This window comes from Microcebus murinus, chromosome 8, assembly GCF_040939455.1.
Source record: "Microcebus murinus isolate Inina chromosome 8, M.murinus_Inina_mat1.0, whole genome shotgun sequence".
Taxonomy (NCBI): Eukaryota; Metazoa; Chordata; class Mammalia; order Primates; family Cheirogaleidae; genus Microcebus; species Microcebus murinus.
Window position 1 is genome coordinate 15992656 of NC_134111.1, and position 24768 is coordinate 16017423.

Genomic DNA, 24768 nt, shown 5'->3' on the forward strand with positions numbered 1-24768 from the left:
AGGCATAATTTCACCCATTAGTTTTTTCTACTCCTTCATCTCTCTTCTCTCCTTCAGGACTCTGCTACCTACATGTTGGTATGCTTGATGTTGTCCAATAGGTCTCTGAGGTTTTGTCCATTTTACTTCAATCTCTTTTCTTTGTATTCTTCGAAAAGGACAATTTCTATTTCTTTATCTTCAAATTTACTGATTTTTTTTCTGTCATCTCACATATACTCAAGCCCATTTTCATTTTGTTTGCTATATTTTCAATTCTAATTTTCATTTGGTTCTTTATATAGTTTGTATTTTTTTATTGACATTCCCTACTTTTAATTTTGTCATATTTTATTTTAATTATTTTAACATTGTATATTTCCTTTAATTCCTTGTGCATATTTATAATAGCTATGTTGATGTCTTTTTCTGCTACTTACATCATCTAGGTGCAGTCAGAATTAGTTTCTCCTGACTACTTTTATTTGTGAATATAAGTCCCACTTTTCTATTATTTTGTATATTTCATAATTTTTGTTGAAACCTCACATTTTAGATAATATATTGTAGCAATTCATGATTCTGATTTCAACTCATGAGTTTCTGTTTTCTTTTCTTTCTTTCTGTAATTTTCCTACACTTAAATTGTAGTATCTATCCTCTTTGTGGTATGTGGCCACTGATGTCTCTACTCAGGATTTTTATACTTATTTTTATTTTTTTAGCCTAAATTCCTTGGGGTTACCTCTGTGTCTGCATAGCTTAGTGATCAACCAATGATTTAGGCAGAGGTTGTGCTCAAATACATTGAGTTTGTAAAACTTCCACCCACTGCCGATGGATCTGTGTGTAGGTTGGGGAATGCATTCAATGCTCAGCCATTTCACAAGCATGCCTTGGCTTTCACTTTACAACAGGCTCTCTTAAGTCTCCCCTGAACATGTGTGTAGTTTCCCAAGCAAACAAGAATAGTAGAGGCCTGATTTAGCTCTTCTATGGATTTCTTATTTCCATGATCTCCCCATAAATTCCTAGCTGGTCTGCCCCTGCCTCAAATGGGATCACAGCCTTGTGCTAGCAGAGCTGCAAGTTTTCTTTGTTCTTTTTGCACTAACTTTGCACTAAATAAGAACACTACCAGTGAGAGTTTTTGCTCTTTGCCTCAAATAAAGTCTGCCCCTCTGGCCAACTGAGCTTGGGGGCAGAGGGAAGGGCTCCCCAGGCAAAAAGTCTCAGACTCCTGCTGCTTGTTCTTAAATGACATTTGAGTAGGTTTTCATGAATAAACACTTTTCAGTTTATTGTTTGCTTTTGGTTGATTTCCAGTCCTAAAATGGTTGTTTAAACAATTTTGTACTTCTATACTTGTTTTCTTGGAGAGAGGCTTTGCCAACCTTTTCAGGCTACCATAACTTGAAGTATTATCTCTAGTGTGTTTACAGCTTTTTTTTTTTAATGTTTAAAGTCTTTCATCCTCCTGGGGTTTTAGTTTTGTATATATAGTAGTTTGAGATAGGGATCTAGCTTTATTTTTCCCCCAAATGAATAGACAATTTTCCAAACAACTTTTGGTTGATTGAATCCATGCCCAGCTTCAGTTTATTTGTGTATCTAATTTTTGGAAGAGACAAATATTGGGGTGTGTGTGTGTGTGTGTGTGTGTTGGTGCAGCTGTGGAAGTAAATGGCACGTAGGTTCTCAAAATAAAAGGAATCACCCTAATGTATCAAGATAAGATGTAAGAATCTGTATGCAATGGATGAGATTAGTCTGTGGAAAACTTCCTAGAAATTAATAATATTTAGACTGTAATTTGTGATTGTGTCATGTCTGAATTTGGGCAATTTATGACTCTATGTTCTTTCCTTTTACATCCTGTCTACATCATTTCCTGTATCTAACCTCAGTCCAACATTTTTTATTTCAACTTTTCTGCTATCTCAGTATGTTTGGCAACAATGGAAAACCCTTATTGACAAAATGATAGTGTCTTTTAAAGACCCCCACGCCCCACCTCGAGAGATCCCTCACTCTTTCCACCATGTGAGGACACAGTGAAAAGACAGCCATCTATGAACCAGGAAGCAGGTCCTTGCCAGACACCAAATCTGCCAATGCCTTGATCTTGAACTCCCCAGCCTCCAAGACTATGAGAAACAAGTTTCTATTGTTTATGGGCCACTTAGTCTATGGTATTTTGTTATAGAAGCTTGAACAGACTAAGACAATGAGATGTGTATAAGGAAAAAGATCAACTTTAGCAAATTATTTTTATGGCAATGGCTGCTAGCTAAAGAATATTCAGCAGATAATTGAAGAATGAGATAGGACCTCATCTCCTTCTGTAACAATTCTTGGTTCACCCAGAAATCTCTTAAGCACTATAGTTCAACATGAGGATGTGTCCTGAATAGAAAATGGGCTTCATCTTAGGCAGATGGGTCTATTTCCACACTAATTAGAGGCAGTGTACATAAAGCACATTATGTATGACATACTTAATAAATGGTTGTTATCAATATATCATCATCAAAATTATTATATGATTTTTATTTCATGATATAGCAAACATAAACTTATTTTATTTTATTTTATTTTTTTTGAGACAAAGTCTCACTCTGTTGCCCGGGCTAGAGTGCCATGATGTCAGCCCAGCTCACAGCAACCTCAAACTCCTGTGCTCAAGCAATCCTCTTGCCTCAGCCTCCTGAGTAGCTGGGATTCCAGGCATGTGCCACCATGCCCAGCTACTTCTTTCTATATATCTTTAGTTGGCCAATTAATGCCTTTCTATTTTTAGTAGAGATGGGGTCTCACTCTTGCTCAGGCTGGTTTTGAACTCCTGATCTTGAGCGATCCTCCCACCTTGGCCTCCCAGAGTGCTAGGATTTACAGGTGTGAGCCACCACACCTGGCAAACATAAACTTATTTTTAAGGACAATAGCCACCCCTAAAAGAAATGTTAGGGTCAAGTCCCTGACTCTGACAAGCCAAGGCCTGGACAGACCCTAATCATGCAGCATGGCTACACTGCAGTCTTCCAGACGAGATTGCTTCTAGCCTTTCCTGGAAGCATCAGCTGACTTTTGTCAGTTGCACCATCCTTAGAGTTAGTTACCTAACGCTGGGGGATTTTTTGTGTGTACAATAGGGCTGCTGAGTGGAGCGTCTTTGATGTTGTTTATTTGGGCTGGAGTAACATCTACGGCTGCCTACATGGGCAACATTGCAGGGGTCACACACAAGCTTTGAGATGTGGCCCCAGACCATCTTTTCCTAGCTGTGTGACTTTAGCACATTGCTTTATCCTGAGGTCTCTCATCTGTAAAACAGGGGTGATGATACCTCGCAGGGTTTTTGTGAAAGTTGGAGATAATATGTAGGAAGTATTCAGTACACCATAAGTGTTACATAATCGTCTTCTTTAAACACTTTAGTGGTGTCCTTTAATGACCCCTATCTTGAAAGTTTTACATGAGGATTAAAAGAGAAAAATATAAGTAAAGTACATTGTACATAATTGACCCTAAATAATTGGTAGACTATTATGTAAATTTCAAAGAGTACAGTTATCTAATGGGTTTCTTTAAGTGTAATTCTCAATTTGGAATCAAGAGACTTTAGTCTTGGCTCTAGTGCTAATTAGCTGTGTGCTCTTAAGCAAATCACTGTGAGCCTCAGTTTCCTCACTTGAAAATTAGATATTTACATAAATGAGAAGCTAAGATGTCTCTTTCTAAAAGGTAATAAGGGAAAGTTTCTTATGCTTTGCAAGGAAGGAGCTTTGTAATACTTGGAAACATTTGAGAAGCCTCGCTTAACACTAATAAGTTAGGGTCATTAAATTTGCAAAACAAATGAATTCATTACAGTTGAGAGTAGAAGCAAAATAGTTTGTGCACAGCCGAGTTAATTCATTGAGATATATTTGCTGTGTACCTGAGTCCCGGAGAAAATTGCCCTTCTGAGTCCCTCCAAAAGGGATTTTTGATGGAGTCTTATATGTTTTGCTTCCGCTGCACATCAAAACACTCAGCATGCTTTGAATTCAGATGCAGCCTTTCCTCTTGGTATTAAGGAAGCCATGAACACACCACAGTGTTCAGCCTTCTTTCTAACGATATTAGACAGCAGCCTGAACCCACCTGCTGTTTTAATTTTTTTTTTTTTTTTTTTGAGAAGAACACCCTTTTGCCGGTCAAAAGATCCAGTTTACTTTAAAAAAAAACCTTTCTTCTTAATTAAAAAGCTAGTAATGACATGCTCTTCAAAGCATTCCTTTGAGTTAAATATTGGTGTTTGTGTGTGTGGCGAGGGGCAGGGGGAGGTTGGTAAATGAGAAAGTTGTGATTTGGGGATTTGGAAACGAATGCTATTAGTGGATTATGTAGTTGTCTCAGCCAGCAGATACATTCTTCATGATTCATTTACTTGTTTTGCTCAGCTCAGTGACTGGCACATAGTACAGGGAGCTGCTGAAATGTTTGTTGAGTAAGTAAGTGAGTAAGAGAAGGGCTTCTCCTGGTCTCCAGCAAGGAAAATAGCAAAGACAACCTCAAGTGCATTTATGGTAGATCTCGTTTTAATAGAAATTAACTGGACAGAGCACCTGGGCTTTGGGAAATGGAGTTTAGGAGCAGTCAGAGAAGGGGAGAGAGTGCCTTGGCACCTGCTGGGGCCTTCTCCTTCAGACAAAGGAAGAGATAGAGTGGTGTAAAGAGCTTAAAAGTCACTCTGTGAAAAAGACACCTGCACTCAAATGTTTAAAGCAGCACAATTCACAATTTTTGCAAAGATGTGGAAACAACCGAAGTGCCCATCGATACATGAGTGGATTAATAAAATGTAGTATATGTATACCATGGAGTACTATTCAGCTATAAGAAACAATGGTGATATAGCACCTCTTGTATTTTCCTGGATAGAGCTGGAACCCATTCTACTAAGTGAAGTATCCCAAGAATGGAAAAACAAGCACCACATGTACTCACCAGCAAACTGGTATTAACTGGTATTAACACCTAAGTGGACACATAGGAAGGGGGGAAGGGATGGGTATATACATACATAACGAGCGTGATGCGCACCAACTAGGGGATGGACACGCTTCAAGCTCTGACTAGAGGGAGGAGAGAGGGCAAGGGCAATATACATAACCTTAACATTTGTACCCCCATAATGTGCTGGAAAAACTAAACTAAAAAAAAAAAAAAAGAGCTTAACAACCCATTGCTGTGGGCTTGAGCATTCAGTCTCCAGCCCAGCTAAGGCCTGTTGGCTCCTCCACCCGTGGGTTGGTATTGGGTGTGCATGTGTGTGGGGACCGGGTAGGAATGCCCGGAGCCTTGCCTGAGTTATTGGAAGAAAGCAGAGGTTGCAAAAGGAAAAAGTTTGAGACTAAAAAAATACATGTGATGGAGCAAGTGAATGACCCTTGGAACTCTCATTTGGGACTTGCTGCTGCTCTGTACTGGTGCCTTTTCATGCTGGAGATGCCCCTTCTCTTCCAGAGGACCAAGAGCTTCACTTTATTCCTGACACTGTGCATTGCTCATGGCAACACAAGAGAACCAGACAGTCCTGACAGTAGGAAGTAGAAGGAAGGGTAATGGACTAGAAGTCATGGCTCAACTGCTAACCTGTGTGGCCTTGGGCAAATTGTATAACCTCTCTGGGCCTGTGTGACATCTGTGAGAAGTTTGGACTAGGTCTTCTTTATGCAGCAACATCGTATACTATGCTGGGTGCCAGACACTGGGCAGGCAGTAAGGTTCAGATTGAGTCACACACATACCTGGTTTGCATTCTCGCTGATAAGAGCTGTAAGAGGGGTTAATAAAATGCCAGCAGGCACACAGAAGGAAATGATTAATTCTATTTGCTAGGGCCGGGAGCTGACATTTGAAAAATAGGAATTCACCAGAAATTTATTAATTTTGTCATCATTCATTTATTCATTCAACAAATGTTAGCACCCTGGCAAGCATATGTGAGGGCACCTACGGTATATGAGGAACAAAGAAATAGCCATGAAGAAAACAGACAAGATCTTTACTTTCATTCAGTTTAATCTAAGCTGGAGTTGGTAGGGGAGGTTGAGAAGAAGTACTGTTGGTATTTAACATGGAATAAATATTTAATATTGTTTTATTTCACTTTCTAAGCGTACAGAGAAGGTAGTAGCCTCATTTTACAACCAGGAACCAGAGGCCTAGAGGTGTGAAACCATTTGCTAAGCTCACACCAGTAAAGTCATAATGACTCAAACCACCTCTGTCTGTCTTCAGAGCTGCTTAACTGTGATGCAATTTTATGGCAGGAGAGACTCCAAAGGCCACTGAGTGAAGTTTCACCTACCCAGCTTCCTTCTTGGGTAACAGCACACCTGTTTTCCTCTAGAGAGCCACTCCTCTGCTCGAAATCCAGGCGTTTGAAGGGAGTTCCCATCCCTCCCCCTGCAGTCTCCCGAGGTGAGGGCACGCGCGGGCTTAGCAGACCAGAGCACTGTCCTAGGTAGATTGGGTGGCCCAGGGACGGGCACATGACCAAGCTGTACTGATTGGAATCAGTGCCTGGATTTTTGCTGGAAATATTCAAAAAGAGTCTTGCTCTTTCCCTGGGGATCATTAAACTGTAGACTGTAATCCTACAGCGGCTGGTGGGCACCTGTGTTCCCAGAAGGGGCGAGGGGGCTGCCTGAGAATGCAGCCCATGGAGAGGAAAGGCGACTGGCACCTACAATTCCCAGAAAACATCACTGGATCCCTTAGATTGAATTTTGCCTGAAACAGGCACTATTCCGGTGTTTTCCAGTTCTGTGAGCTAATACATTCCTCTTTTTCCCTAGTCACTTGCGGCCTAGACCCCGGAAGAATCTAGCCTCCAAGTGTGCAGAGAATTTTTATTTCTCTTTCTCCTTCGTGTATTCTTCACAGTAGCTGCAAAAGTCTCCATCAGCTTCACCTAAACTTTTGTTCTTGGAGTTAAGCAGGATGTGGTCTTTTGCTCTGCTGTGTCTCAGAACTCTATTCCCAGGGTTGCCTTTCATTTTTCTTTTCAATTTTTTTTTTTTTTTTTTTTGAGACAGAGTCTCACTGTGTCACCTGGGCTAGAGTGCTGTGGTGTCATCATAGCTCACTGCAACCTCCAACTCCTGGGTTTGAGCAATCCTCTTGCCTCAGTGTCCTGAGTAGCTGGGACTACAGGCACGTGCCACCATGCCTGGCTAATTTTTCTATTTTTGGTAGAGACGGGGTCTCGCTTTTGCTCAGGCTGGTCTTGACCTCCTAATGTCAACCAATCCTCCCACCTCAGCCTTCCAAGGTGCTGGGATTACAGGTGTGAGCTACCACACCCAGCCCCCAGGGTCGTATTTCTATACACCAGGCAATGCCTAGCTTCACATGCCTGAGTATGGATTGGACATCCTTCTTGTTGAGTGTTAACTAACATCTCTTCCTCTGTCCACTCCAGGGCCTCTGCTACCCAGCTCTGGCTCCTTTTCTCACCATGCTGGGACCCCAGACACAGCTCCTTCTGACACTGGGGATGTCATGTTGCAAGTCTATGTGACCTGCTCCATGATGGCAGTATGGATGACCAGAGGGGACAGCTTCTTCCCTGGTCCTAGTTTCCAGTAATGTTTTTTCCCAGGCTCAAAATCACCAAATCCCACCAATGGATGGCTTGCCTGATGAAGCCCTAGCCCTTACAGGCTAGGGTCAAAGGAGCCCTGGATCTCTTTCTGTAGGAAGGAGAGTGGTTAGTGGGGACAGCATACTACTTTACCTGGTCCCACCATCTGCCTCCCTCCTGACATCTGGAGCCCACCCAGTCCAATTGTTCTGCTTTCCCCTTGAGAATTCCACCCTCCAGTGTCATCGGAGTCCATTTATTCAAGGGGATGGGGCAACTCTTCTCTGTGTCTTATTCTTGCTTCCTGACTGCTCCTAGGCAAACTAGTATCTGAATTGCTAGGTATGCCATTGCTAGATGCTGGAAGGAGATATCCTCTTTTCTACAACCAGAGCAAAATGATAAGTGGTTTTACTTCCCTGAGTCTTTACGTTTTGCCCAAGAAATGATCCACTTGGTTTTGAGCAGTGCCTGCTCTAGACTTATGGCCCATGAAGTCCCAACCAGATAATTCTCTAAGGTATAAGGAATCTTACCTGTCCTGACTAGCACGACTCAGGCAGGGTCTCAGCCAAGACCTCACATGGTTTGGCATCTTCCTTCTTGCCATCAGGAAGGTTCGCCCTCTTTAAGTAGAGTCTGGGGTTGAGGACTGCAGCAAGTGCTCCATTAGGTGACACCTAGAATGATGTGTTAGAGGCTCCTATGTTTATGTAATAGCTTTCTGTAATAGATCACTGGTCTCAATATTTAAGCAGAGACTTTTAATCCATCTTCTGGAAAGTATTGGGCATCTGAACTGCACATCCCTGTGATTCTCAACACTCAATCATTGCTTCTGAAGACCTGAGGCATCTAGCCCCCAACAACAAAGCAGTGTTCAACTTGAGGACATGAATGAGCTCACATATGGGCCTCCACGACATGCTCTCAATCAGCCATCTCTTTCACCCTTGGTCCCTGCCACCCTTGCAGTGTCTCTATGGTCCTCCAATCACAAGTGAAATCCTCTCTTCTTGCTGCTACAGGATTCACAAAACATCATTGGCAACCACTTCAATGCTTGCTTGAGGACATGTGTCTGAGCCCTAGTAGGAGCTCCATAGTAAGACTGGTTCTGGACCAACACCTCAAAATAAAGTCACTCTTGAAGTCAGATATCCCTTTGTAGAAATGAAGGTGTCCTTTTCAGAAATACTCTATAGAGGACGACTTGCAGACCAATCCCCACAATGCCTGGGAGGGAAGTCTGCATGGGAGATCAAATTCAGGGAGCATCAATGAGTCCTAGGAAGAAGGTGTCCAGCATGGCGGGCTATACCTTAGCAGGGCCTGATCATAGTGAGGGATTAGGATTTTGTAGGGAGGAAAAACTTTTCCTCTACCTGCTTAATGTTGTATTACTGGGGCCTATAAATAAAGCTAATAAAAGGCAGGTTAATAGGAGAAAAGCATATAAGTTTTATTGATGTTAATATTTTTATGTGGCATGGGGGGCCTTCACAGAAAAAAAAGTGAAAACTCTAAGGAAGCCTTTAGATTTGGGAGCTTATATACCATTTTAACAAAGGGCAATAAATTACTGGAGAAGTGACTAGGCAAAGAAAAGGGGTTTGGGTGCCTGGGGGAAGTAAATTAAGGAAAAGTAACTAGAAAGTATATGGAGGAAACCAGTGGAAGTTAAGGATTATTTAGTAAGATTTGTTTGTACAGACTCATTTCAGTGTTGGCTTTCCATCTCCAGTGACAAGAATGTTCTCTTTTTCGTGGTTTGCTTTCTTCATTCCTTTCTTTTTTTCCTAACCACTAGACCACCAGGAAAGGAGGGTACGTTTCTCATGGTAAATGTATGCACTGCTTTTAGGCAGAAGGAGGAGGGCAGACAGCCTTTCTTGCAGCCACTGTTTCTTAATTTCTTCCAGCTGAAAATAATCAATATGCCAACATGGCATGTTTTGGGATGGCATGTTCTAATCCCCTTCAATTTCAAGGGTAGCATCCTGATACCTACCCTGAAACAAGCTATGGGGGGAAAGCCATGTAAAGAAACGCCTGAACGTTCTACTAAACTGAATTGAAGAACCCTATAATATTTCGGGTGCTGCGCATCCTTCCTGAGTTAGAAAGGAGATAACAATTAGGTGGGCTTTCCTTCCCAACACACACTGTTGAACTTTTCTGAGACTAATGACACATCTCTGCTCCCTTAACGGGGGGCAGAGGTCCAAGCCAGTGTGGGTTGCAGTCTCCTTGCAGAGAGAGACAAGCCTGCAGAGTGGTGTCTCCATAGCGACCCGGGCTCAGGATGAGAGGGAGCCCAGGCTCACTCCCGGCACATGTAAGACACATCCGGGTGATTCCCAGGAATATGTGTGGCAGAGGAGAAAAATAGCAAGCATTGAAATTCTTGACCAGGCAAGCGGATGCTTAGAGCTCGGGAGTCTTGGGCATTAACATTAATGTGATCACATCGGACTCACCCTGGGGAGGCCTAGGAGCATCCGGTCACACTGCAGATGGGAAGGGTATCCAGGGAGAATCTCTTCATTCCGGGCACAGTGTGAATTTGCACGGGAGTCTAAGATGCAGATCGTTCCTCTCCCTGCCTTTCTCCACTGCAGGGCTCTCAGTGCCCTCCCCTCTGAAAGGACAGGGCAGGGGAGTGAGGGGGATTGCTGAGCTCAGCGGCTCTGGAAAGGGGCTTGCCTCAGCCAGGACAGGGGAGCCCCCCCACACCCCCTACCCCCTGAATGTGTCCTGTGGACTGAAAATGCCGGGTGACACACAACTTGCTGGGGGAAGTGCTCAGAGCCACAGGCAACCACAGGTTTCTGGGAGTATTTGGGAGCAGAACATTTAAGGAACCAGCAAGGAAAAGGACCCTGCAGTAAAAGTAAGGGGTGCTCTAATTTATCTCTCTACAGTGCCCAAAAGCCCCCATTATTAACTTCTCTTCAGGGCCTAAAAGACCTCTATTAAAATGCAAATGAGATTTGCTCAGGACTTCCCATTGAGCGTTACCAACAATTAATGCCTTGGCAGCCCCTCCTTTCTAGGCAGGAACTGCACTGGGGGTGGAGGATGGGGACAGAGGCGACTAAATTTTGATGGGAGAGGGGCCAGGACGTGACCCCTCTAAAGTGGGGTCACGCAGGGTGGAGCCGGACATGTAGACAGGTCCTGGGAGGCAGCAGCAGCAGGACAGCATGGGTTTCCAAAACAGAAAGGGGATGGTTTTTTAGGGGACAGAGAGGAGAGATGAAGAGAGAACTTCAGACCAATTTAACCAGTTTTTAGTTTTATTTGGGGTTGAAATTGGCCGTATTACTTAGCACCAGCCTTTCTCAAGGCATGGCTGACCCACTTGGAGTCACAGTTTTCCTTCAGAAATGCGTATTTTAAAAAGTATTGGAAGCGTGAGCCCCAGGATCGAGTTCACTGTCCACAAGATGACACGCACGCGCCCCTCCTCCTCCTCCCCAACACCTGTCCTTTTGGCTTTTTCAGATTCACAAGCTTTGCTCAGATACTTCTCAAAGACGAGTTTCTTGGCTGCCCCAGCCAGCCTCGCGAACTGCATGACTTTGGCTTTAAGCAAAAGGTCTTCCTGCAGGAAGCCCCTCACACAGAAAGAACCTGGCCAGGTGCAGCGGGCAATGTATTCATATTATAGACACGCCCTGCTTTAGAAACAATTCATATGAGAAGTGTGGGTCTTTCAGCCTGGAATTATTTTCAGATTCAAACCGTCCTTAAAAACTTAGACTTCCCTTTGGGCTCTCTGTGGTTTCCACGCAGGTGCGTATCACCTAGTGGCGAGAAGTGGAACTGCAGAGTGTGTTTTTCCAAGAAAATGTCTGGAAGAAAAGTAAGGTATATTTCAGACATTCCAAGTTGACATCTTTTCTTTCCCTGATCTTGGGACATCAAAGTTGAACCTCCAATTGCTTCTTAATTCTACAAAGGCATATAAAATGTTTGATGCTTAAAGCTGGCATATTAATTTTATGTCAAATTTATAATAGGTTATTATGTGCTATATAACATTTTGTAGAACATTGGGGTCCCCTGGATAATCAATGTATTAGGTTCATTTATGACCATTTTATAGGGTTAGAAGTATAATTTTGCTCTTTTAATATTGTAGACATTTGTGATTATCTCATTGTATATTGCTGGTCATATCTGTCATTTGCTTGATGCCAGTTTCTTGGCCAGTGTCCTACCTTCCCTCCCTGTCCCCTGTGCCAGATTCTCCTGCATCAGGCTGAATCCTGCTTTCTAGTGTTAGGGTGAAATTGGGGGATTCCTAGATAATCAATCCACACTGGAATCCCATGAAGTACTTAAGTCTGAGTATATGGTAAACAATGGAATCCAAGAAGCCAATGTTTTTGGAATATCCTCAGTATGAACAGATTCTTACAATGCATCTCAGCCCTCTCAGCCTTGGGAATCTGTCCTCCGTGCCCAGTGTCACAGGCAGGGAGAAGGCTGTGGCTTATCTGGAGTGCCACCTTTGGGTTGGTAGCATATGCCTCTGCCTCTGCTGCCGTGCTATCCCTGGGCTGCTTTTGTTTTATTTGGCTTGGCTTCACCTGTTCTTTTTTTGCAACAGCTGGTAGGTGTGTGCTTGCAAGAAGGAACAAACAAGCAGGCTTGGCTGAACGCTTAAAATTAAAATGCATCCACCCCTGAATATGGGCTGTTTTCTGTGCGGTCACCTCTGAGCTTTGCTTCTGATGCATTTCCTCATCGCATGACCTCAACAGGGATCCATTTTCATAAGATGGAGGCAGTAAGAATCCTTTGTTCATCCCTGAATCAGGTTGAGTCCTGAAGTTTCCTGGAAATATCCATGCCATCACTTAACACATTAGCCCTGAGATTTCATGGCGGCCGGGGACAGATCTGAAATGGCAGAAGCCCTCGGAGCCTAAATCAGGGATTAATGTTTGGCAGCACAGAGGAGCGCCTCAACAGGCTCTTCTTTTTCTTGAAGATTGGTTTGACACGAGATTTTATGGTGCCAGAAACCACATGCTAGGCTATAATTGAGCATAATTATTGCTCTGCGTGCTGCAAAGTGCTGGACTTGAGGCATCCTACAGAATCCCATTAATTTCTTGATTGGGCTCTAAAAAACGGTGCCCCAAACAGGGGCAGAGAGAGTTGTGTTCAATCTGCCTGGTCTTTAAATGAAGAAGTCACTGACTGTCCAGTTGGTCGATGTTTCTCCTAGCTCTGGGGCCTTGATCTGTAACCCAGGGCTTTGCTGTCAACACACTTTCTAAGAATTCCGTGGTGGTATCTTCTCAGCCTTGGAATATTTCCACACAGGAAAACCAAAACGGACAATGGAAGAATTCACATGAATAACTCAAACACGCACGTAAAATATGCCCGGAATACAAAACAAGCCATTTGTAATTATCTGGTTATTTCAGGTGAGAGGTTTGAAAAAAGGCTAAATTATTTGGGTAATTACCTTTTATTTTTTATTCAACATGTGTAATGGCCCAGACTTCAGCTATGCTGCTGAGAAGCTTTCACGGGTCCAGAATTCTGCCTTTCCCCCTGGCATTATATGAGGGATCATGTGGGCATGTGACTGCTCATGCCTAAATATCGTCCTCCAAGGTTAGGTGTATTTCCCAAAGACAACTTCAGCATGCTAACATTGTGCCAATTGCTCATTCTTATGCTATCTTCACAAAATGTTTATGTCTGGTGTCCTGCCTTCATAAATATAATCCAAGGAGCAGGAGTTAATTTTTGCTGATTAAGTTTTTTCTGCACTTTCAGGGTCGTTGTCTTGATCGTGAAATCTCACTATTCAGGCCATCATTGGAAATAGAAATGAGAACTGGGATGAAAGCATACTGTCTCCAGGACGTTTTTTTTGGAAGAGGCTTGATTTAAACAGAGGCTAGATATTAAATTTTGTTTTCTAGTGATCTCTTTTTCCCCTTAGTTAGAAACAATGCCAAATCTCCAGTTAACTGAGGGTCCCTATCATGTGCATTGCAGTGAACTTAACATTACTAAATTTTAGGAGATCTAGAAAAGTCAAATGTCTTCTATGGCAGAGAATTTCCAGTCACTTTCACAGGAAGCCTCACTTCTAGCCACCTCTGGCAGAGGTTGGGAAAGAATTCCTTCCTGCCACCTTGCCAAGATGCCGGCCATGTCTGCCATGCTGCGCGTGGATTCGATGGGCTACTAAGTTATGATTTCTATGGAAAACACACTTGGAGTTCCAGCTGTGACTGTGAACTACTAAGAGCACATCTCCGTCCCAGCATCTCCATCAGGAAGGCAAGAAAAGATGCCAGGGTCTTCCCCATCATCCATGCCCCACCCCACCCCTCACCTTGCATCCTGCAGGTCTATACCTGTGCTGGTTGCTCATGTCATAAAGGAGCCTGCTGGTCTTTTTATTTAGTGGCCAGGTCCACTTCCTCTGTGATTAAATGTATGTGCCGAAAATCTTTTCCTCTAGCATATCATTGGTGTTTGACACTATTCGTGGTGACTTTTACTATATAGCAGTTTCAGAATATTATGAAATCTAATTAATCAGAATTCCTTTTTTTTAGACTCTGAGTTCTATGCCTTCTTTAGGAAAGACTACCCAAGACTAAAGTTATTAAAAGAGAGGGTAATATTAATAAAAACAATTTGTTTCTGTGTGCATTAGTTTTCTACTGCTGCATAACAAATTACCACAAACTTAGCAGATTCAACAATATACATTTATTACTCGCAGTTTCCCTGGACCAGGAATCCAGTCACAGCTTGGCTGTGACTTCTACTCAGGGTGTCACAGGGCTGCAGTCTAAGTGTAGGCTGGGGTTGGGGTCTCATCTGAGGCTTGGGGTCCTCTGCCAAACTGCCATGGCAGAGTTCATTTTCTCACAGCTGTGGAGCTCATGGTGCCTGCTTCTTCAAGACCTGCAGGAACATCTTTGAGCCTTCAAGGATCTCACTGCTAGATTCTCTTCTAAGGGTTCACCTGATTAGGCCAGGCCCACCCACGGTTATCTTCCTTTTGATTAACTCTAAGTCACTGATTAGTGAACTTAAGTACCGTGTCTCCCTGAAAATAAGACCTACCCATAAAATAAGCCCTAGCAGGATTTCTAAGCATTTGGACACTATAAGCCCTACCCTGAAAATAAGACCTAGTGATGGGCGTGGCTGCACAGCACATCTGCACAACCCATGCATTTCATCGCGGAGCGGTAAAGAACTCGAGCAGCCCTTCTCATCTGCCCCATGAGAGCTCTGTTGCTCAACATGAGAGATTGGGGCCAATGGTTCTAAAGGAAATAGAGTCACAAGAAATTCAGGATGGAATTCAGGGTTTGGAGAGTTATGATGATGTTCCAGAAGAAGATGATTTAACTATATTTGAATAAATGTAGATGGTTGTACTGTACTTAAAAGAAATAACACATCCCCTGAAAATAAGCCCTAGGGTGTCTTCTTGAGGAAAAATAAATATAAGAATCTGTTTTATTTTCGAGGAAACACGGTACATATGCAAAAATCCTTTTGTATTTGCCAACTAACATAACATCACAGTAGTAGTGACATTTGTCATATTTCCAGGTCCTGCCCACACTTAGGGGGAGGGGATTACAGGTCTTGTACACCAGGGGACAGGAATCCTAAGGGTGGTCTTAGAATTCTGCTACCAAACTATTTACAAAGAGCACTGTTTTAAAAAATAGCACTTTAAAGAATGCTTAGACTTTAAATCACTTGTATATGATATTAAGTAGTTACAAGAATTTCTGTTATATAATGATAAAATTTTCCTGAAAACCCTTATATTCTGCAAAAACCACACACTGAAAATAACAGGGTTATGAGAAAATCTAAGTTAAGGGAAGACCACTCAAAACCGAAGAAGCTACTTTGTAACCAGAGCACTAAAAAGACAACAGGAATCCTAATAAAACTACTGGTACAGTTTAAAAGACAGTTTAAATGCCCAATAAAACATGACATATTACAGCAAATGTAGAACTCTACCTAACAGATAAAAAAAAAATGAGCATAGTTTGATGGTTGGGGGAGTGAGAAACACTGGGGCCTGCTAAGTACGGCAATCATGGAAAACGTGCAGAAATTGGGGAAAGACTCACCGCAAGTACATTCCCAAACCAAGCCCAGAGAAGAACACAGGGTGCAGAGGCACTACGTACAGAATTGTACCCCTTTGCAGATCATACATTCAGCTGTACGTTATGGTCGGCTGCTGCTACCTGATTGCAAAAACTGTAACTTGCTGAGAAACCTTGAACATGAATTTAACTTTCATATTCTACAGACCCGATTCCTTTATTTACCAATATCAGGTGAGCTATTTTGTATTCTAGAAACTCATTTGTAACAAAAGAGACTGCAAACAATTAAAATTTCTCCTCTATTGTTTCAACAGTGCTTATTGAACTAACACTTTTCCTCCAGGTATTTTTTAAAATTTGGCTTTTATTTTATTAAAGTATATGTACACATAATAAAATAGTTCTACAAGACGTGTTACAAACAATAGCAGTCCCTTGTGCATCCGCCAGCATTTCCTGCTACCTGAGGCAACCCTTTCAAGTATTGGTGTGGCTATGTAAAGGATAATCATGCCTAATCCACAAAGTAGCTGGTGATAATTTTTTCGTTCCTTGCCCAACATCTTATATTGCCTAGACTTTACATTTTTTTTTGTTTTATTTTAATATACCTATTAATACAACCCTAAACTTTCCCCCAGGAATGTAAATTTCTAATTTATTTCTTTGTCCTATGCTTCATGTGCTTAAAGTTAGCCTTGCCTATTAAAGGCATTAAATTTAGCAAATGGTGAGTTCACTCTTCTCACTCCTAATTCTTGTGAATGACTAGGTGGTATTTTGTACTGTTCATTTATGTTTATTTAATTAGTCACTTTGTTCCAAAAAAGATTTGAAGTAGCTTCCTATTTGATTATCACAGACTTTGAGTTTAGAAGGATTTGCCCAAAGTAAAATCACAAAGAAATCACTGTTACTAACTGATCCTTTACAGAAAAAGTTTGCTAACTCCTAGTTAAGAGCCCCAGCTATGGAACCAGACAGATCTGGATTTGAATCTAGTGAGATCCAGTCAAGTTACTAATGTCTCTGAGCCTCAGTTTCCTCACCTGTAAAATGGGATTGATGTGAGGATTGAATGAAGTTGGGTTTGCAGAGCCCTCCTTACAGAGCCTGGCAAGTGTTCCATACCGAAGCTTACCTATGTTTATTATTTTTGTTGCAGCAAAGTCTCTCAATGCTTTCTAGAGCAGGCTACTCCCTTCCCCGGCTGGAGCTGCAGAGGCATCACTGTCTCCCGGGTGCCGATGGTGCCCGGGCCTTTCTCCTCACTCTGCTCCCAGCTAAAATCAGGCAATCACTTTGTCCCTAGCACCTAATCAAACAATTTTGCTACTTTGCATTCAGACCCTCCGTACTTTTCAGACTATTCTGTGAAACCCATACATTTTCATTAACAGTTGGTAATAAACTCTAGCACCGAAAGTTTTTCTAAGTTCATGATTGATGACAGAGCTGAGTGGCTCCAGTTGCCAGCGCCGGTGAGAATCTGCTCGGGACAATTGCAAAGCCTCTAGGCAGCACCTTCCAGCACCCATCAGCCCCGGCCTGCCCAGAGCCGTCTGGACACAGCCCCCTCCTCGGGCGTGAGTGCAGAGCAGACAGCCTGTGTGTCTGGCGTCTTTCTCTCTCCCTTTTCTGTTAGTGCCACTCTGGAACCAGAGTATCCAAGCAGAAGGCAAGTTATGACCCAGCAAGGTCTGGAAATCTGGTCTTTATTTTTATGCAGTTCAGTGATAGCAAAGTTTGAAATCTGTGGAATTTTGCTTTCTTGCTTTTGTTCTTTTTTGTCTCTCTTTTTTTTTTAACTTTAATTTGGCCCACACTCTGCAGCCCGAGTGTCTTGAATTCTTGAAGACAGATTGGAGACAGCTTCTGTGTTGTCTGTTCCAGGAGCTGAGATGTGATGAGCGCTGGGAGAAGCCAGGGGGCCAGGGCCCTCACTGCTGGGCACCGAGGTGTTCCAGGGGTGGGTGCCTACTGCCCCGTCCCAGAGCCCTGGCAGAAGCAGATGAGCCCACGCCCGTGAACTGCAGCTCCAGCCTCACCTGCCTAAGAAGTCAACTCCCGACACTGGATCCTGCGCTGTTTGGAGGTGTGCTCCTCCCTCTGCCAACGCACAAATGGCATGGGAATGCTGGGAGGAGCACTGTCCATGCCCTGGTGGGAGACAGAGACATTTGGATAGGAAGTCAGAGGCAAAAGGGAGTGGTTGGTGCAGGGAATGTCCACGCCATGCACATTTGGGGAGGAAGCCCAGCACATAGGACTGTGAAGGTGGCAGTTGCCAATTTCTGCCCCTACATGCAAAATATCAGCGCAGAGAAGCTTTGGGAGGTGAAGAGTTTAATGATCCTGAGCCAAGGGGCTGAGAGTCTGGGCATGGGCGCCACCCAGCACTAGGCCAGGGTGCTGGTTCCTTTCCCATCGTGGACCCTGAGCAGGGCCTGTGGGCCTACAAACACTCCGAAGTCCACCCTGCTCTAGGAATGGGACTATCTGCACCAACTTTACCTCCATCCAAAGCCCAGACAGCCCAGCTAAAGAAATACATGTTTGGCACTGACTATTGTTTTAAGATACGGGGTCTTGCTCTGTCGCCCAGGCTGCAGTGCAGTGGCACAATCATAGCTCCCCGCAACCTTGAACTTTTGGGCTCACAGGATCCTCCCACCTCAGCCTCCTGAGTCGCTGGGACTACAGGCATGTATTATCACACCCAGCTCAATGCTGACCTAGAAGACGCAGGGGTATTTAGATGGGGTTTGCAGTGATAGAGAACATTCGGAAATTGAGGGTCAATTAGATATGTGCCCCTTTTTATCCTAAAGTTTAGCTTATTTTAGAAAGTTATTTCAAATGCATATTTTTCCCTTTTCCTATTTGATTGTCACTCATGTGTGTTCAGGTCACACAGCCGAAAGGTGCCAAAACAGTTAACAATCTACCTTTGCTTTTGTTTTCCGCAGGTTAGAGAAGGGAGAGGATTTACTCTTTTGGCCTCCAGAGCAAAACCTTGACACACTGCTTTTAAGAAGTCAGGGAGCAGCATGAGGATGGGAGAGCCTCTTATTGTTCTATCCGGAAAGAGCATAAAGGACAACAGACACAGGGCCACGAAACATTGGCAAGAGAAGGCAGCAAAGCCCGAAAGCCAGAGTTGCCTGCCAGAGAGGGCTGCCATCTTGCTTTTGGCATTTCCTCCCCTCAAAGGTTCTGAGACCCTAAATCAGACCCCACTTTTGCGTTTAGCTTGCCCATCTCTGGGTTATCCTGGGTTACTTTTCCCTTCCAAAATCCCTTCCACTGAGGGGCTGAGGGCTAATACTGATTAGAAAGGGGAGGAATTAATAAAGCAAATTTTCTCAACTTTAAAATTGAACAATCTCTTCCTGTCCTCATAGCCTTTCATCTTCTTTCTCGTCCAAATTCCATCTCTTCCACAGCCTGCTGGAAGAATAATATGCTTTCTCTTGCCCATATACTTTCTGGGGTTTTTGAATGTTTCTGCTATCAGGGGAAAGGGGTGTCTCATTTAGGCTAAAGTGTGAATGGTTGACAGCCCTACTTTAGAAGTCTTGAACAGAAAGAAATCTGTTTAGAAATTTAGCTCCCCCTACCAGGTATTGACATTACTAGAACTACTCCTATTTTATACAACTGTGCTGCTGGAATTGAGAGAGTTGCAAAGGGGAACGTTTGCTAGGCTCCTTTGTTCCAAACTAGCCTTATTACTTACTTCTGTGAAATTTAATGACATGTTTATCTTTCAATGCAGAATTAGATTGCTTTAAATCATAGAGCATCACAAACCAAAGACACTTTTATAGAAGAAATGGAGTAAACCACAATTCTTACACCCTTTTCATGTGGCTCTCAAACTCATTAAAACAGACATCAAATAATCTGGAGGGTTTTTTAAAACAAAGATTGCTAGGGCCCGAGAATTTTCTCTTATAACAAGTTCTTAGGTTTTGCTGATGCTATAATCTGGGCGTCACACTTTGAGAACCAGAGCATTGAAAAGGTTTTGGGTTCTCCATCCCAATTTCTTTTCTCAACAAAACCCATCAAGTGCTTTCTTCATTCTCTTGAATGCATCTGAAAATATCCTCAGAGGACATCTCTTTTCCTTTCATTTATGTATGAAATAGTTTAAATGCCAAATTAAACATCTTCATGCCTGACTCTGCAGCTGCTCTCCAGAATGCGGCTGCCTTGGGCTGGTTTGGAGACAAGGCTGGCAAGTAGACCCCACCAGCAGGATGGATTCTAGAAGCCTAAAGAAGGGATGGTATGCGTGTTATCTTCCCAACCATTGCTAGGATGTCCCCAGAATTCCTGACACTTTCTCCTAGCCATGGTCAATGCCACTTTTTTGACTGGCATCAGTGCTAAGGAAGGTGGGGCCAGCAGAAGGGGAACGAGGGTTTAGTCCCTGCTAATGGTCCTAGAATGGGATTTTCCTATCATGATTGGTAGTTTGGTTGCTCTTGGGCTGTCTTCTTCCTGCTGAACTCTTTTAGTGGCAAGTGAGAAACTACAAAGCTCAAACTACCTTAACCAATAAATAAATAAATAAATACATGGGTTCATTTCCAGAGCATTTCCAGAGTAACTGGAAAGATCAGAAGAAATCTAGCTTCAGGCACAGCTGGATCCAGAAGCTCCTCAGCTATTATCAGATGAGATCTTTCTGCAGCTCTCAGCTCTACTTCTGTCTAGACTGGCACTACCCCCAGCCATCCAGTGTCCATTAGGTTCCACATGCAAAAAAGAAACCTGAGAGGAGGAAGGAAAATGCTTTGCGCCTTTTTAATGCTTGCTCCTTCATCATAAATGCTTTTGCCTTCTAGTTCCTGACCATGCAAAGCCTGTAAACCTTTCATCGCTCACAGCCCTCACAGCTCTCCCTCACCCCCCAGCACTCTCTAGATACCGCCAACAGCCGGCCTGTGGGAAGCAGAGTAGTTTGAACAGTGAAATGTCTCCGCTCTGGTGGGCGTGCCGGGGCACTCGCTAGCTCCCTGTCCCCACGCAAGTTACTTCACCTCTCTGCGCCTCAGTTTTCTCTTCATAAAACAAAGATAGTAAGTATCTGCTTCCTGTGGTTATTGTGAGAGTAACAAAACTACCAATATAAAAAGTGCTAAGATGGTGCCTAGCACAAAGAAAATTCTCAACAAATGTTTCCTTCTATTCATTTATTCTTCTTCAGTGCCTCTTCGCATTTTCTAATTTGTATTATCCATTTGGTGAAAGAACCCCACTAAACCCTTTTTATAGGTGAGGCCCCCCTCCCCTGCTACAAAAATGTCCTGGCCCACAACTTGTAGAAGATTCTGTGGACACCGTGATGTCCGATGACATCTCACGATCGCCAGCCATGCTGTGACCCCAGCTTGGTTAGGAGGGGCGCTTGTGGATGGGTACTTCCTGTGTGTACCCCATCTTGCCCAATCCCCTCCGTCATCTCTACTTCCCCCTGTTGTGGCAAGTGTACAGCTAGTGCTACAGCTCTAGTGTTACAGCTCTTGACCTGGGAAAGAACCTAGCAGCACGCGAAGAGTTGGAGAACAGCCTTTTTTCTTCCACAGCAGGCTCAGCACACCTAGTATTATAGCTGTCTTTGCGACTTCCGATCTTCTGACCCATCTGCTGAGTCTCCTCCTACTTTTATACCCTTGGTAGGGCTCAAAAAGCATCCAATCAACTACAAGCTTTAACATCCAATCAACAGCAAGCTTTAACATCCAATCAAAAACAGTGGGATTCAAAAATTACCCAATCAGGATCATGCAAGCAGCATGGCAGGGAAACAGGCAGCAGCATGCGGGCCTGGGGGCATTCTGGCCCCCGGCGGCTCTCTGCCCCTGGGCGCGGCCCCAGCAGCGCACCCTCCAACTGGCCACGGGGTAGCACTGGCCCATGGAGATGCGGAGTGATGGGGGGGCGGCAAGCCTGACATTTTCCGTATCATTCCCCCACAGCACCCACCAGCCCGCGGTGAACAGCTAACAGAGCTCCAACGCTTGCCGTCCAGACTTGAGGAGTCCAACCCTTCCAGTCTTCTTGGAGCTGGTGGATTCTTTAAATGCTTCCACCTTCCCATACTGATGTGTCAAAACATGGATTTTTGTTATACCTCACATTTGATTAAAAGGGAGACAAATTCTGATGCCTCCCCAAGAATTCATCCTCAGAACTCTGGTTTGAGAAATACTATCTTAAAAGTAACATCTCAGTCTGTGGAAATCTTTCACTTGCTGATTATTGCTGTTAAAGAGTTTTCCTATATAACTGGTAAAGGAAAAAAATTAAGATTATCCTTGAAATGAAAACAAGACGTAGTTCTCACTCAGGAGGGTCTTACACACTATCACCAAGAGAAAATGCCAACTGCAGAGGAGCGAATTCCAAAGCACTTGCTGGGGAAAACAAGGAAAACAGAGGCAGGCAATTATGGGATGGAAGAAAGCAGTTAAGAGTTTAGATTGGATTCAACCTGAAAGTCCTTTTTTAGAACTCACAAAAAACCAAGCGGGTCAAATTGATAGCCTTCTCCCATCAGCACCACTCACTCCCAACTTTGTGCGAATATCGGATTTCTGTACGTGAATTTTAAGCATTTATGACATGTGCATTTATTATTTATGTATATTTCATACCTCCCCAACTGGACAGAATTCTCAAGGGCAGGTTCTATAGTTGGTTCAAAACAAAGAAGACTCTTTCTTTTATCCTGTTTAGACGATAAATCCTGTTAGATGATAAATTGTAGATTTTAAAGCTACATCAACATCCCATGTGGTCCAAGATTCTTTTCAGAGTCTATGCTCTCAGATAGAAGCTGAGGGGCGAGGATGGAAAGATGGACAAAGGAGGCTGCCGTCTACAGGGTTGGGCGACAGAAATGAAATCAGTGCTCAGTGCTGGAGGCTGTTTTGGAGGACACGTGTAGGGACAAGGAAGAATGTGTTTACTCAGAGAAGTAGCAGTGTAAACATTGCATTTCACAGGCAGTCTGGAGTATTTTTTCCTCTTCATTAGTTAAAGATTAAGCCTTCCTTAAAGTGCAAGCAACACAGAGGATTGTCAACAGGAAATCTCTCATTTCCTCTCCTTTCTTCTTGGTCTTTGGGATGGAGTATTTGCTGCAAGTGGCATGTCAGGGACCTGGGGGCCCATAATGCAGGTAGGTTCCTCACCAACGGGTGAGGAATGGGATGAGCCGGGCAGCATGGAATGTTCCCAGCTTTGGTTGTCTTCATTGTCATTCTGTGGAATCTATTAGAGAGTAGACATTGGAGTTGGGAAGAATGATGCACAGAAACCAGGCAAAAGCATCAGGGCTCCCTGCCAAGTGCCCGAGGTCTGCTGCTGGCCTTCTACCCTCAAAGAGGACAAAGTGGGGGAGGGGACTCCAGGCCTGAGAGATGACAGAGGCTGCAGCTCCGTTTTCACTCTCCCCAGGTACATCTATCTACCTGGATGCAGAGCAAGTGGCAGTTTCCACTTCTGCGTCCCACCCAAGGTGCCTGCAAAACGCCTCACCCAGTGTGCCACTAAGCTTCTAGTAGCAAAATGCTAGCGACACTTCCAATGCCTTAAGCCAGCGGTTGGCAAACTTCTTCTGAAAAGGGCCAGATTCCAGGCTTGCGGGCCATCTGGTCTCTGTTGCAGCCACTCAATGCTGCCACCATAGCTAGAAAGCAGCCACAGATGACATGCAAACCAATGAGTACGGCTGTGCTCCCATGAAACTTTATGCATAAATGCCGATATTCAAATTTTATATACTTTTCAAGTTATAAGATATTCTTCTCCTCTTCGTTTTCTTCAACTGTTTGAAAAGGTGAAAACCACCCTTAGCCATGGGTCACACCGAGACAGATGGCAGGCAGGACCTGGCCTGCAGGCCACCGTTTGCTGAGCCCTGTTTGAAAATGCCCCGGCTGGTTCTGATGAGCAGCCAGTGTTGAGAACTCTTAGCCTAGACCTGGAGTTTCCTGAACTGCAGGCCTCATTTATCTTTGCGCCACCGTGTGGGAGGTGGGTGCTTGACAGAGGTTGAACGAGTTGATCTGCATGGACACCCTGCCTCCTCCTACCAAATGGCTATTGCAGAGATGGCTAATAGCCCGAGATGGCTAGCTAGGGATCAGGCGGGCTGTGCTGGGTAAGGATGAATCCGAGTGCCAGCAGGTGCTGCCGGGAGTCAGGGGAGGCGGAGGTGTGTTTTCCTGGGCTGTTCCCAGCCAACCCTGGGCACAAGAGGGGGCCCAGAGCCAGGCCTTTCTGCCTAGTGACAGACCTTCTGCGGGGCCACCTGTGCCCTGGGGCTGCACACCAGCCAGTCTGAGGCCTCCTCAGAGCTGCAGTGCAGGGTGAGGCTCCTTCCCCGTCTTCCCATTCCCTCCTCGCAGCTGTCAGACCTGCATCCCAGTAGGACTCTGTTCCCCAGCCACGCTCGTGCCCCTCCCCTCCAACACCCATTTCCTCTAGTAAGTCTCTTCTTGGAGGACCTGGATGGACACCAGGGACACTGAGGGAGGACACTTTGTGAAAAGCAAGTATATCTCACTTCATCTCTTGTCTGGGATCTCTTTATCTTTTTAAATTCTCTTTCCATTCTTTTCTTATTTTTTTGAAGGTGGAATTAACAGGGTTAACAAATGGCTATGCTGATTGTAATGGGGTTGATGAAAGAATCACAGTCAAGTGTGAAATTTCTTCCTAGCCTCTCAGGTATTCCCAACTGGAGTCTATTAAAATTTTACACAGTGTTCATAATCTCAGGTAAAAAATAATCCTCCTTCCACTTGTTTGGGCCAAAGGGTGTGGAGTTGCCGTATCCCTGAGGCACCTGGGAGGCCTTCAGGTGGGACGCCTGGGAGCTGGGCTGGGTTTGATCATCCCAACACTGGCTCCACCTGGGTTGGTGACCAACGGGTGAGGAATGGGATGAGCCGGGCAGCGTGGAATGTCCCCAGCTTTGGCTGTCTTCATTGTCATTCT